The sequence below is a fragment of the Pinus tabuliformis genome, chromosome 1_2 (assembly GCF_031772625.1).
Source record: "Pinus tabuliformis cultivar Carrire ecotype Pingquan chromosome 1_2, CPIR1, whole genome shotgun sequence".
NCBI classification, from domain to species: Eukaryota; Viridiplantae; Streptophyta; class Pinopsida; order Pinales; family Pinaceae; genus Pinus; species Pinus tabuliformis.
In genome coordinates this window covers 251339872-251354869 of record NC_142298.1, presented here as the reverse complement: position 1 = coordinate 251354869, position 14998 = coordinate 251339872, and positions in this window count along the sequence as shown.

Below are 14998 nucleotides of genomic sequence, written 5' to 3'. Positions count from 1 at the left end.
ACCATGATCTATAGGTTAGTAGGGAACCATAAAACCCACTGACATCAAATTTTATATCTTGTGCTATGGGCATTCCAAACTTCATTTAAGACTGCTACAAGCTTCACACCTTTTCAATTGGCTTCGGCTTGGAAGTAGTTTTACCAATCGAGTGTCAGATTCCTTCATTATAATCGTCGTTGAACTCTTGCCCAGCACTACTGCCAAAGAAGAGTGCCTGCTATACCTAAATCAACTGGATGAAACCCATTGAGATGCTGAATTGGCACTCGAGGCCCACAAGCGCTAGGTGAAAGCCCAGTATGACAAAAAGGTCAAGCCTCGTTCTTACCAAGAGGGAGATCTTGTTTTACTGTATGATAAAAAAACATGACCTATTGGGGGAAAGAAAGTTTCAACCCTTATGGCTTGGTCCATATGTCATCAAAAAATCCCTCTCAAAAGGGGCATATGAACTTCAGGACTAGGAAGGAGTCCCGCTCGCTGAGCCCCGAAATGGGCTCTATCTGAAAAAGTATTATGCCTAGTACTGCACTAGGCATGTGCTTTGTAATTTTATGTATTTATAAGTTTTTCTTGTTTTTTGATGTGATTGGATTTTTTGGTATTTATTGAAGTATTTGTCTCATACATCTTTCTCGTAATGCATATTCCTTCATTACCCTTAGAAAACATAGGATATGTGAATGGTGCCAATCATCACACATGGCACATTTTATCAGCTGCTTGGGTCATTTACACAATTGAGTCAGAATTGTTTTGTTCCGGCGGAGTCTTTCTTGGCACTGCCACCAAGAATATCGCTGAGTACATGTCCGTAATTTCACTTCTCACTGAAGCGTCGTCGAGGGACATCTCCAATTTGGTGTTTAGGTTAGACTCTTAGCTTGTTGTTATGTGATTGAAAAATCATTATCACATTCATAATCCAAAACTTTTTGTGTCATTATTTAAGGGTATGACTCTTGAAACGTCAATTTGAAGTTATCACATATGAACACATTCCTAGAGAATTTAATACAGTTATTGATTCATTGGTAAACTATGTGTTAGATTGGCATCTGTCTCATTCACTATAGATACATGTATGAAAAGTAAATATTTACAGAGTTAGAAATTTACAAAAACATTTACATCATAAAATACCAAAATATTTGTATATATATATATATATCGAATCCAGTCTTTCACATCAAAATATTCCAAAACTTGGGTGTTTTAAGTACTACTAAGCCTAGCTATAAACACCCTACTGCTCATGACATGATAACACTACTCTAGCTATCCTCTGAAGAGGAACTAGAAACCGCTCAGGCACACTGACTGTGTGCCACTTCATATGAACGGGGATCTCCCTCATAGGAAGGGGGGGCACACCCATGCTCAAGCCCTCCAAGTTCCTCAAAACCTCGTGAATATTGTCAGCATCACCCCCCCCCCCCAATTAGGTAGTTGGCCTCCCCGCATCATATGGTGAGGTTCACCTGCAGGTCGTACTCCTACCACATCTATGTCAAGCAAAAATCTTCATGTCAGTACTTGTTCACCCATAAAATCAACAAAAACATAACATAAATATTCAAAAGAGTAAAAATACTTTAAGTACTCTCAAAAATCATTCTTACCTTGAGGACCCCAGTTAGTCCCGGTTGGCAGCATCAAGCTAGGGTCACCGGTGAAATCCATGCCCTCATAGGCATAATCGTCAATCATCACAATCTGGCCACGAAGCCACTCGAAGAACTATTCCTCAAAGAAGTGTCAGATAGGTCCTCTTCTTGTGCGATGATCAAGTGATGCCCATTGCTCTTGTCTCGGCTCCCTTGGATCAAAGGGACCTAAGCTCATCCTCAGGCGCATAACAGGTACCCTCTCAAGTATGAATGGGACAATGAGAGTGCAATACCCAAAACTCTATTGGGTTTGAGTCTTGCATGCAGTCAATTCTACCTTCAACTGGTGAAGCACTGCTTCACACCAATTGAACATCTGTGGCTGGAAACAGTCAATTGCAAGCAATAGTTGGGAATTTATTGCAACGTGGGGACTCTTTGACCCTGCCAAACGTACAATCAACCATAAAATGGCCCTCATAGATCTGGACCTAATCCTCTCTATGGGGAATCTATTGCTGAAGAGTCCATACTCAGGGATACAGTAAGATTGAACCAACTCTAGGGTGGATTGAGGATCAGGCCTACCCCTGGTCAGGTTTTCTTGTGATCCTTGACATGAAAAACCAGTCAAAAAGCAAATATCATTGCGGTCAATGGCCAACTCATGATCTCTAATCCTGAACACCTGCTCATGTTCATCCTAGCACTAGATAATCCATCTCAAGAAGTCCTCCTACCCTTTCATCAAGTACGACTTCACATACTTCATCAAACCACATTGACGCAATAAAAGTATTCATGTTGGATCATTTCGCATCAACAATTCCTATCTGTCATGGGCCCATTCTCTCCATAGGCTAGTCATAATGGCTCGAAACCTATGCAAAACAACCCAAAAATTAGTCAAAATGGGGTAAAAAAGCTTCTGAAATCACCGCCTGGGGTCTTAAAATGTGCCTTGATGCTTTAACGCTCCCCCTAGTAGTACACAGGGAGGATTAACACCCTCCAACAGGTCGTAAAGGACATTTAATGCTCCCTATAGGCCTGCTAGAGGGCATTAAGGCACAATAACTGACTTAGGGCTCCTAGATCTGCAAAAATCCACCCCAGAAACTGATAAAAAAGGTTAAGTAAAGAAAAGGTTTTGGCATCTATCTGGGACTAACGGCACATCAAATGGTCCCCCAGATCTCTCGCAATCGTACATGGAAAATATGCTCCTCTCTGGCTCCAAAATGCTCTCCATATCTCAAATAGTGAAAATGGTGAATGTGAAAGCTCCAGAACTCTCTTATATTTATTTTGGAGACATGAATTATCTTAATTGAAGTCATTAAAGAGGAAGTAGTCCATTCCCCATGATTTTTATCATGCATGACCCCGCATTGACAGAAATTGCTGCTTTTATTTTGCTTTTTTGAAGAAAGCACTTTCAGGGACGAATGGCAGTAATCACCGCATGCAATTCTCAATGAGCGCTTTCTTTTATGGGATATTTTATCGCTCTTAAACCAAAAAATCCCTGAGTTTTCATCATTGGGCTCGTTAAACATCTACAACAATGGTCTGAGGAGCTCTTTTTCACTCTTTTTCCAGCTCATTAAACTGAAAAATATCATTTGAGCATTCTTTTTAGGCACTTTTTTCTCGCTCATAAAACTGAAAAAAAATCCTGAGTTTTTTCTTCAAGCTTGTTAAAAAATTATGAAGATTATCTGAGCATTATTTTAGGTACTTTTTTTGCTCGTTAAACTGAAAAATCTTGATTTTTCGTCACCAAGCTCGTTAAAAATCTACGACAACAATATGAGCACTTGCTTTTTTGGGACCATTTCTCGCTCTTAAATCGAAAAATCCCTGAGTTTTTCCCTTCTTCGGGCTCATTAAATCTATGAAGAAGGAATGAGAATTTCTTTTACCTCTTTTTCCTTTCTCACTAAACTGAAAAAGATACTTTGAGTTTTCTTCATTTGACTTGTTAAAATTCGATGAAGGTATTGAGTTTGTCATTGCGTGACTCATTAAAAATTCATGACGAATATCGAGTTTAGTCCATATCTTCATACTTGAAACAAAATGAGGTCAACATCTATTGAGCATAGGTTTCTATTTATCCATACTCAGTAGATTAACTCACGGAAAAGTAACCGATCCATGTTATTGGGAAATCTAGTGTCCACTCGGACCTGCTAGTCCCACTAAGACTGGTAGCTATCTTAGAAACAAACAAACTAAAACTACTTTCGTTTTCCTTTATGAGAAGTAGATAAGAGGGGAATGAAGGACACCAACCTCAGTCTTGCGCTTGGTTCCTTGCTCGGTTCCTCTCCCTTCTGACATATCCTTGCCGCTTCTCCTTCGTCTACCCAGCTTCAAAGAGCACCTGTGGAATCAAAGCAGCATAATACTATCGAAGAATAGAGATCTACAATCATAAATAATATAGGACCAGATATATATTGACCACACAAATGCATATATCATCAAACATACAAGAATGTGGAGGAAAAATTGAATAGCTTTATTAATATCAAGAATAGCAAAGAGGATTACAAGCAATTTTTCTGACCCAGTGTCATCCTCTAGCATGAAAGCCCTTCTTTCACCTCATGAAAAAATTAGATCACCAAACATTATGATATTCCACCAAGAAACCAACAGCACTTCCTTACAAGATACAAAATTCCAGCCCCTGGTGTTGTGGGGAAAAATGCCTATGCAGGACGATCCTATCCACCTAAGGTGTGACAGCGCCTTAGCAACAAACGAATACAGCTACACTGGTTTCTTCCTTTATGAAATATGAAAGAGAGGAGATCGATAGACTTACCGTTGTCTTCCGTTTGTCCCTCGATCTAGATCCTCTTCTCTTTGGATGTTCACAGCTACTTGCCTCCTCGCTTGCTCAAGAGAACAACTACTTGATTCCACGAGATCACAAGAGAACAACTACCTGTGACAAGAGAGCAGCTACTTGTGACAAGAGAAGAACATAACACAAAGGCATATATTCATATTCATAAATGATTCAGGATTAGAAGTAAATCAAATACACTAATGCAATCATACAAATACACTAGTATATAGGAGCAAACCAAGATAGCTTTATTGATAAGTAACAGGGCTCAGGAAGAGATGCAACCCATAGGGCTCCAATCCAGCATCTCCTTCCCAGCAGAATGGAATTCCTTCTTCAGCTCCCTTCAAAGCATTAAGCACCCAATGATCCAGTCTCAAACCAACAGCAATTCTTTGCAATAACAAAATTCCAGCCCCTAGATCCCATGGAGGAGAGATCTATATATAGATGTTTGGAGAGAGGATGAGTCAGCTTGAGATCTGACTAGTGTCCTCTCCCTCTATCAGTTCTTGAGTCCACTTGGAGGTTCTTGCTTCCACTTGGAGATTTGGAACCTCTTACTCATCACCAGTCGAATTCCTTGATGCAAGTGTCATTTTGGAAGCTTCCTGGGCATTAACACATTGAGGAATGAGCCTGCCACTTGTCCAATTACGCTCAGCGCAGGTAGCCTTTGTTGAAGTTGACATTCAACGCAGGTAGACAGTGGAGCAGTTGACATTCAGCACAGATGCTCAGTGGAGCAGTTGACATGATCCAGAATTGGCTTGTTTTTGAGTGATTTCAGGTGGAGAACTTCTGTGAATTGCTGTGGTTAGTTGGCCTTGTTCCTCTAGGGGTAGGAACAAAATGTTTAGGGACTTTGGATCCCTTGATTATGGACATTTCATGCTCAATGCTGTAAGGCACAAAAATGTCTATAACAGTTGCCCCCTAAAGTATGAGGCCGTTTATCGGGTGAAATGCTTTATCCAGGAGGGTCCGAAGTTCATCCATTTGCTGGGAGGAGACCTGTAATAAAATACAATACAATACATTATGATTCATACTGCTTTCATGATCTAGCTGAGGCGGGCATTCCCATGCTCAGCTTTATAAAGACATTTGACATGTACATCATTGCAACAGATGATCATCCTACTCAAAGGATGATAATTTCGCCAAAATTATCAGTCTACCATCAGACACCACTGGGGAAAAATGCCTATGCAGGACGATCCTATCCACCTAAGGTGTGACAGCGCCTTAGCAACAAACGAATACAGCTACACTGGTTTCTTCCTTTATGAAATATGAAAGAGAGGAGATCGATAGACTTACCGTTGTCTTCCGTTTGTCCCTCGATCTAGATCCTCTTCTCTTTGGATGTTCACAGCTACTTGCCTCCTCGCTTGCTCAAGAGAACAGCTACTTGATTCCACGAGATCACAAGAGAACAACTACCTGTGACAAGAGAGCAACTAATTGCGACAAGAGAAGAACATAACACAAAGGCATATATTCATATTCATAAATGATTCAGGATTAGAAGTAAATCAAATACACTAATGCAATCATACAAATACACCAGTATATAGGAGCAAACCAAGATAGCTTTATTGATAAGTAACAGGGTTCAGGAAGAGATACAACCCATAGGGCTCCAATCCAGCATCTCCTTCCCAGCAGAATGGAATTCCTTCTTCAGCTCCCTTCAAAGCATTAAGCACCCAATGATCCAGTCTCAAACCAACAGCAATTCTTTGCAATAACAAAGTTCCAGCCCCTAGATCCCATGGAGGAGAGATCTGTATATAGATGTTTGGAGAGAGGATGAGTGAGCTTGAGATCTGACTAGTGTCCTCTCCCTCTATCAGTTCTTGAGTCCACTTGGAGGTTCTTGCTTCCACTTGGAGATTTGGAACCTCTTACTCATCACCAGTCGAATTCCTTGATGCAAGTGTCATTTTAGAAGCTTCCTGGGCATTGACACATTGAGGAATGAGCCTGCCAATTGTCCAATTACACTCAGCGCAGGTAGCCTTTGTTGAAGTTGACATTCAACGCAGGTAGACAGTGGAGCAGTTGACATTCAGCGCAGATGCTCAGTGGAGCAGTTGACATGATCCAGAATTGGCTTGTTTTTGAGTGATTTCAGGTGGAGAACTTCTGTGAATTGCTGTGGTTAGTTGGCCTTGTTCCTCTAGGGGTAGGAACAACATGTTTAGGGACTTTGGATCCCTTGATTATGGACATTTCATGCTCAATGCTGTAAGGCACAAAAATGTCTATAACACCTGGATCTCTGGGATGAGGGATCCATATATAGATGATTGCAGGGGGGTGAGTCAACTTCTGGGATTTTGATTAGTGTCCTCTCTCTGATAGTTCTTGATTCCACTTGGAGATTGATGATCTCTTACTCATCCCTAGGTGAATTCAGAGAGGCAAGTGTCACAGGAGAAGTTTCTGGAAGATTCCATGATGATCCACCTTGCAAACTGTCTCTGCCATTTGTCTACTCTTGTTCATCGCACCCTATAGAAGGGCTTTTCAGTATGCATCGCACCCTTTTTCACTGAGCAGGTGGGATGCATCGCACCCTCTACACTGGGCAGTCTGTATGGTCCAGCTTTGACCCGTTCTGAGCAGTTTTCTGTGGAGAACTTCTGGGAGATGATGTAATCAGCTGACCTTGTTCCTTTAGGGTATGAAACAACACTTTTAGGGACTTAGGAGCCCTTGGTTTATGGACATGTGTGATTGGGGTTGCAGTGCCCAAAAATTTCTATAACAGTTGCCCCCTAAAGCATTAGTTCGTTAATCTTTTGATGTCGGGTGAAATGATTTATCATGAGGATCCGAAGTTTTTTCGAGCTAGAAGGCGACCTGTAATAAGATACAATACAATACATTATCTTCATAATATTTTTCATGATCTCGCTGAGGCGGGCATTCCCATGCTCAACTTTATAAATTCATTTTCATGTACATGAGACAGAAAACCATCTGTGTGGCAGACTGATGATTCTAATAGAGTCATCATCCTTTGATTCAGATGATCATCTGTGCAGAAACAATGTACATTTGATGTCTTTATTTTCCTGAATATATCGCAGCCCGGATGGATGAAACTAGATCCGGGGTCTTCAAACTCGTCTAATCTTCACTCGGAGTACAAGTCGATCCATGTGAAAGATGTTCTGGAGTCGAACATGGAAAGACATCGCCTGATTACTAGCCAATGATGTAAGCTGTTAACAGGCGCGAGAGGAATCACCGATAATGATGATGACCCTCAAGGTACAATAGTACAATTCACATGGTGTGAAAAGGGACTTGGTGTTGAACACCACGCAAAATCTTTCGGTCGAAGGCCATTGATGTAAACTTGTCGCCGGAAGTGAGAAACTTGCCATTGAGGCATGCAAGCTTCAAAGTACTGAAAGGGTTGTTCCTAAGTCGACTTCTTGGTTAATGAGTTGATGTCGACAAGAAGCGACCCGTCGTAGGAGGGCCTTAATGAATCCCACATCTAAGACATGGAACAGAGTAAATGATTTAGGAGATGAAAACTATCTAATGATACAGGGTTCAGGGTGGCAGTCATGAAAGAATGGAGCGTGAATGTATTGCAGCGGATGAGACACAGGTGAATTCTCTGAGTGACTTCTCTTGAACATACCGGTGACACTGACATGGATTGGTAGCGTTAACCCCAAATATGGATGGTGTGATGGACCAATGGTGATATGACCGGTGAACGGAATAACCCAACCTGACTCGGGTGTGGAGTGAAAATGTCATGTTCAAGAGCAACTTGCTACCAATAAAGTTTCTTCATGTTTTCTTCCCAATTTTTCCCCAGTCATTGCTGACCAGTACCTCTTTATTTTTGTCAATCTTGAGGAGGATAACATATGCTTTTTCTATAATTTGCCCTTCGGGAAAACCCGTCGCTATGTTTTAACGAGCCTAGCGACAGTGAAACTCGTTTTTGTCTATATGGACAAGTTTGTCCCTATTTGGTTTTAACGAGTTTAACGACAAAGATAACTCAATCCTTTTCAATTTTAGAGAGTCTGAAAGGGACGTAAAGGAAACTCCAATAATCCTTTTTCGTCATATAATCCCTTAAGTTCGAAAAATTATAAAATAATAAGAAAGGGATGAATTTTCGATAATTTTAACGAGCCGAACAAAACAAGCGCTTGATCTTTTTGTGTAATAATCCCTCAAGTCCAAAAATATTAAAATCTAGAGGAGGGATAGCACTCTCGGTATCCTTAACGAGCTGGAGAGGCCAACTGCTCGGAAATCTTTTCATATTTTATGAGTCAGATGAAAAGAGCTTAAAGGAGACTCGTTTTTTGAGGAACGAGTTAATTTCAGGTAGCAGCTAATTCTAGGTAAGGTTTGGAATTTTCCATTCACGGCAGGGTCACAAGGATGGCTAACAGGATCACTCTTCGCAGCTATTCCTCAAAAGGGGTAAACAATCAAATGGAGGTGAATGATCGGCTAAAACATAGTGGAGGTGATGGTAAGAACACGACCAGGGCTAAAAAAGCTGATGATAATGCATTCACAATGGTTATTTACCAGAAATTGGTTCATTTTTTAATGAGCTTAAACTCTGGGGGAACGTTTGCTTATCGCTAAGGTTTAATTTTTAATGAGCTTGAACTTCACATAAAAACTGCTCGTGGCGGGTTTATTTTTTAACGAGCTTGAACCCTATAGTAACACTGCTCGTGATAAGTTTGCATGCTCCCAGCATAATAATGCAAATCGAGGTGCATGCCCCCAAGCTTTATTGCATTCAACACGGTGGTTGGAATGAAGGTTTACCTCCGAGATCTTTGAAAGACTAGACTTGGAAAGGGAGTTGTTTCATTTTTTAATGAGGTTGACACAGTAAATTAACTATCCTCATGACTCCTTGTTTAATTTTTTAACGAGGTCGACACGAGATAAGAACCGTCCTAAGAATCCACCGTATTTACGGTATTTGATAGAAAATAAAAAATTGAAGGATAATTAAGGTTGCTGGAATAATCTTCGTGGTAATCCGGAAGATGGGAACGATGGTGGTAATCTTCCCATGGTGCCTCTTCTATCATCATTGACTGAATGATTCCTTTGTCTGTAGAATGTATATGCGACCAAGGATCTAAAGAGATACCATATTCCTTAGACCTATCTATCCAAACACTCGATGAGCGTTGATTTGGGTTTGCCCCCCAGGCCAAGAAAATTGATTGCTACAATATTTCTAAAATGGCGATGATCCATGTTGACAAAATGTTTAGGAATATTCCGAATCTATTAGATATAGAAGATATCATATTGCAGGTCTCCATTGTGGCTTCTTCCGCCAAATTCTTTGGAGGTGGTAGGGAAAAAGTACCCATCAATGTAGGGTCTTTTAGTAGGCCTACTCTGATATTTTGAAGCGAATGAGGGCTTCCATGGATCATTAGAATGCTTCCCGTAACTTGTGAATTGTTGGGGAGAAATGTTTGTTGGTTGACAATTGTAATTCCTCCTTGAAAGGGAAATGCAATCTTCCTGAAATAGGTCGACACAACGGCTACTATAGCATATATCCAGGGCCTTCCAAGTAGGATTTTGTAATCAAGGTTTCCATCAATTACTTCAACATCTATTTCTATTGTTTCCCCCCCCAGTTTGACTTGCAAGTTACTTAAAATCCCGTATGGGGTGTATGTTTGTCCATCAAATGCTTTTAATGTCGTTGAAGATTGCGACAAGCGTGGAGATCCTAAAGTTTTCCAGCAACTCATCGACATAATACATGTAGATTCCCCCTCATCAATAATTGTTCGATGAACAATTTTGTTGAGGGCTTTCACTTGAATGAGGAAAGCTAGTTGTGCTGGTAACTGAGGGTCATATCCTTTGTGATTAAAGGACACAAGATTAGAATCCGTTGGGTCAATCCCACCTATTGCTGATAATAAAGCCTGCTTTTGGGAGGGGCAATTTTGCACTACCTCAAGTGTCGACATAGTGGATGGCGATTGGGTCAGATCCTCCACTATATTATAATGTTGTGTTGCTCTGGCACGAGGATTAAATGTCGATTTGTGTACTACTCCCTTTGGCGGCTTTATCATTAGTTCAGGAATGATGGGTGGCACAACTTTGGTCGAAGTTGTTGTCAAACTACTAGGTTGATCATTAGCCTTGTTGTCCAATAGTTGTGGATTCCCGTAATCTTTATTCCTTGTCGATATCAAAGCATCATTTTACTACTTCGAAACCGACAACATTAGCACTTGGGACGGGAAAGCATTGTCACTAGCAACCAGATTTGTTCCTGGATTTGGAAATGGACCAGTCAATACCACCAAGGTTTTTGAATTCTTGAAGAATTTTCTAAGCTCAGCTTTATATGGACATTCTCTTGTCCAATGATCTTCATCACATATAAGGCATGGATGATTTGGTTTCCTATCTCCAGAAGGGTTTGCCGAATATTTTTCAGGGGACGACTCCTCCTGTTTCTTCCTTTTCCCTTTCTTTTTCTTCTTGCCTCCTGGTTGCTTGGTTTCTTTGCCTTTGTCAGTCGATACGGCATTAATTTCGAGGCGAGAAGTTCTTCATTTGCATTTTGACCTGAAAAGGTACGGGCCTTTTTCGACTTACCCTTTACAGTTTTTGTACTGGTCGTTCCTATCACACCGTCCCCAGCATGAGAGTCTTTGTTTGATTTAGGAGAGGGAGGAACAGAAAATTCCGGTCTAGGAGCATCAAGGATTTTATTGTAAAGCATGCCAGACTGAGTATAGATCAAGTCTAGATATTGCGCACGAGCAATTACTTGCTCTTCAGTGACGACTCCTCCCTTTGCCACATCTTCCGTAATAGAAGGTAACAACGACTTAATAAACCATTCAGCCAACAGCTGATCAGGAACATATGTTTTTACCATTCTATGACGATGTTGCCACTCATGAATATGATCGGATATGTGAGTGGCCGTTTTTTGCTTGAAATTGGTAAGAAGCTCCGTTCCCGTTTCGTACCTTATGGGTAACTGAAAATGGGTTAAAAAGGTTTTGGCTAGGGTACTGAAGTTATTAAACGAAGCTCTAGGCAATTCGATATACCATTTTACTGTCGGACCAGTTAATGTTCTCTGAAAAAGGCGAAGCCTAATCGAATCATCATTTAGAGTGTTAGATGAACACCACAGGTGAAAGTTCATCACATGATTCGACGGGTCTTCACACGGATTTGCATTAAATTTAGGAATATCTGACGGAAGTTTATGAGGAATTGCTGGCCACCAAGGGGAGTAAGCGATTGGATCATTTGTTAGCCAATTTAGATCTGGTAACTCTAAAGTTTCCAGGAAGGGCAACTGTTGATTCAGGTTCGGCAAAGCATACCCAGGACAAGATATAATTGCCTAAGCAGTGGGTCATTGCATACCAGCATAGTGCATTTGATGCTGATAACTTTGGTAAGGTTGATGGGCATAACTATTATGAAATGGTTGATGTTGACCGTTTTGAATATACGACTGCCCATTACTTGCAAAGTTTTGGTGCTCAGATCCTTGGTAAACTTGTTGGAATTGTGGTTGTTGATATTGCACCAGCCATGGTTGTGAGACCATGTGCTGTTGTCCAATACTAGCTGTTTGACCAAGATGAGGGGTAATGGTACTCGTTTGAGCCTGGGTCACTCCAGTTAAGGAGCCACTAATCGATGATTGTGGTGGTGTCGCAGGGACAAAGGGCTGTTGGATTGCGACTTGAGAGACTTGAGGTTGGCATACAACAGGTAACGCTTGTACTTGGGACACCATCACAATAGTCGGTGTAGTGGGGATATTTGACATAGGCAGACTTTGTTACATTGAGTGTACAACTCTTGGTTGTTGAGGCAGTATTGGCATCCAACCACTGGATGTAATTCCAGCATAACCTGAATTCTGTTGTGAACTCTTGTATGTTTGACCTCACGGAGGCGACAATGAAAGGGCATATTGCCCCCCATACAGCGGTAATCCGGTGCTTAAGGGAATTATTTGCCTTTGAGGACCAGACTGCCCAAATTTACATTGCGAAGGATCGATTTGCTGAGACTCAACATAAGAGATTCCAGATATTATTCCGGACGAACAAACGGGAATAGACCATACCGTCGAAATAGCCCTTGGATGGATTCCATCCAGTGATTGAGAGCTAGTTGCAATAGATGGTACGCCGACGAACATTGTTGGAGTGGCAACAGGAAGTTTTGCCGCTATTGTGTCAGATGACACAGTCCTAGATGTCGACGGTTGTTCAGACATATCTAGTCTATCCAAAAGATTTCCTAGCGATTCTACAGGAACTTCCGATAACGGTAGACTAATTTATGACGAAGAAGGATATAGGGTGATCCCAACTCCAAAATGCGATGGAGTACTAGATGGGGGATCCTCCACAATCTCTTCTATAGCAATCAAACTAGGTGGAAGAGGTAGACTGTCAGGTCCATAAAATATTTTCGATGCCGAAGAAGGTATAGATTATGCAACGACAGATGTTTGGGGAATAACACCTTCCGAATCAGCTGTAGATGGAGCCGGTTCAGGTATAGAAGTGTTTACCCTCACACTAGGATTAGTTCTATTGTCCTCTAGTGGCTGCGGAACTTCTTCTGTAAAGGCAAGGGTACCAGAAATGTTTGGAGTAACCAGAGTCTCCAAGGGTGTCAGAACACTTGTTCCAACCCGACTAGGGGACTTTGAGCCGGTTAAACGAGTTCACTTTGTCTGGAATAGTTTTGATTCTGGAGACAAAGACGGTTGACTCGTAAGTCTCCGCGAACGACGGGGTTTTAATTGACTTTCCTCCACGATTTCGGATTACTAGATCAACTAAAAATAAAGGGGAAAAATATTTCCAAATTAAATGAATTTTAGACGCTTTGACACAACTTGTTTTCTCAATTTTTAAGAGTCGAGAAAAAACAAAAGATGACTCTAGTCGCCTTCGATTTTTAATGAGCCTAAAGTGACAAGTGATCAGATGGATCTTTTCCTTTAAGGAGTCTGAAAAGGAATGAAAGGGACTACTCTAGAAATCTAGACAGAGGGATTACCAAACCAATCGTAAAACTGCAGAATACTTTTGACGGTACGGCAGTCAATCTTCCCGAATGTTGTGTTCAGTGCATTGTGATTGATAAGGCGGCAGACACAACTTCCTATGGATAAGGGATATAGCCTATTGTGGTCTCCCAATATATACTTGACGGTACGTGGGAGCACAAGTCTGTACTGGCACTTGTCGTCTCAAAGAGGAGGAATCACCCAACCAACAATGAAAGCGACAGTCACCAGGCTTTACGACGCCAGAATATGTCTCTAGCCTAGACTTCTAGATGTTGTGCGTTAGGTTCTAAAGTGTTTTTATGTTCATTGAATTTATTTTACAGTTGATCTTTCTTAATAAATTTTCCTTTCAGGTTCACCATGTGATGTAGATATACAATTCCTAAAATGAAATCTAAGATGATAAACAATCTTTTAATCTTCTTTTTGCAAATGAAAATCCTAGCTACTAAAGAAAGAGAGACGATATCCTTTCAACATAGAGCAGAGAGCACACACTAGATGCACTATCCTAAATCAAACCAACAAGCAGTCTAAATGAAAATGCACATGCATGTATTTGTTTTTAGCTTTCTTAGTGTGTGAATGACAAGAAGAATGCTATGTACAAATCTGAATTATCTTTTCAAAGTGACAGTACTAACAAATTTCTCTTCAAAAACGAAAGGAAGATAATGATGAAACTTTGCTATTTTCAATTGAAAACTGCTTTCGACAATTGAAAAACTACTAATTCAAATTAAATACAAGAGTAACTGTATAATCGACTATCAAGAACAATAGAATTATTTTCTTTGACTAAAAACGACACTTGCGACACTTTCAAATCAAAAGACGACAGTTTGATTATGCTACTTCTTTGTAAAAGATAATTGAAAATGGCGCACAATATATAAAAACATTCACAGTTCTTTGCACAATGGAGGCAGAATGATGGAAAGGAAGGGAGTTTCCACAGTGGTATACTGATCACAGAAAAAAAACTCATGAATAAAGCTGAAGAGAGTGAACACAGAAACAAAAATCTGAGAGCAGAAGAGGTCATGTCTGATCAGTGCACCTGCAACACAGGGAAAGTGCGATGCAACACACCTACTGCACACGGGAGGTGCGATGCATCTAGATTCCCAAGAGGAGAAGGTGCGATGGTCCAGGGATGAGACTTCAACTGGGTTCCAGGTCACAGTTTGCAGCTCAGTTTAGGGATTTTAGGCCGAGCAAGTGATGTTCAGTAAATATAAATCACAGGGGTTGATCTAATGAGGTTACTAGAGCCACCACTAGGGAAATTAGAAGGTTCGCAAATCGATTGTTCATTTTATAAAAAAACCCAGAGATAGACTGAAGCAACATTGATCTACTTTGCACTTGCATAACAAATGTTGTTCGAAGGCTAGCTGGCTT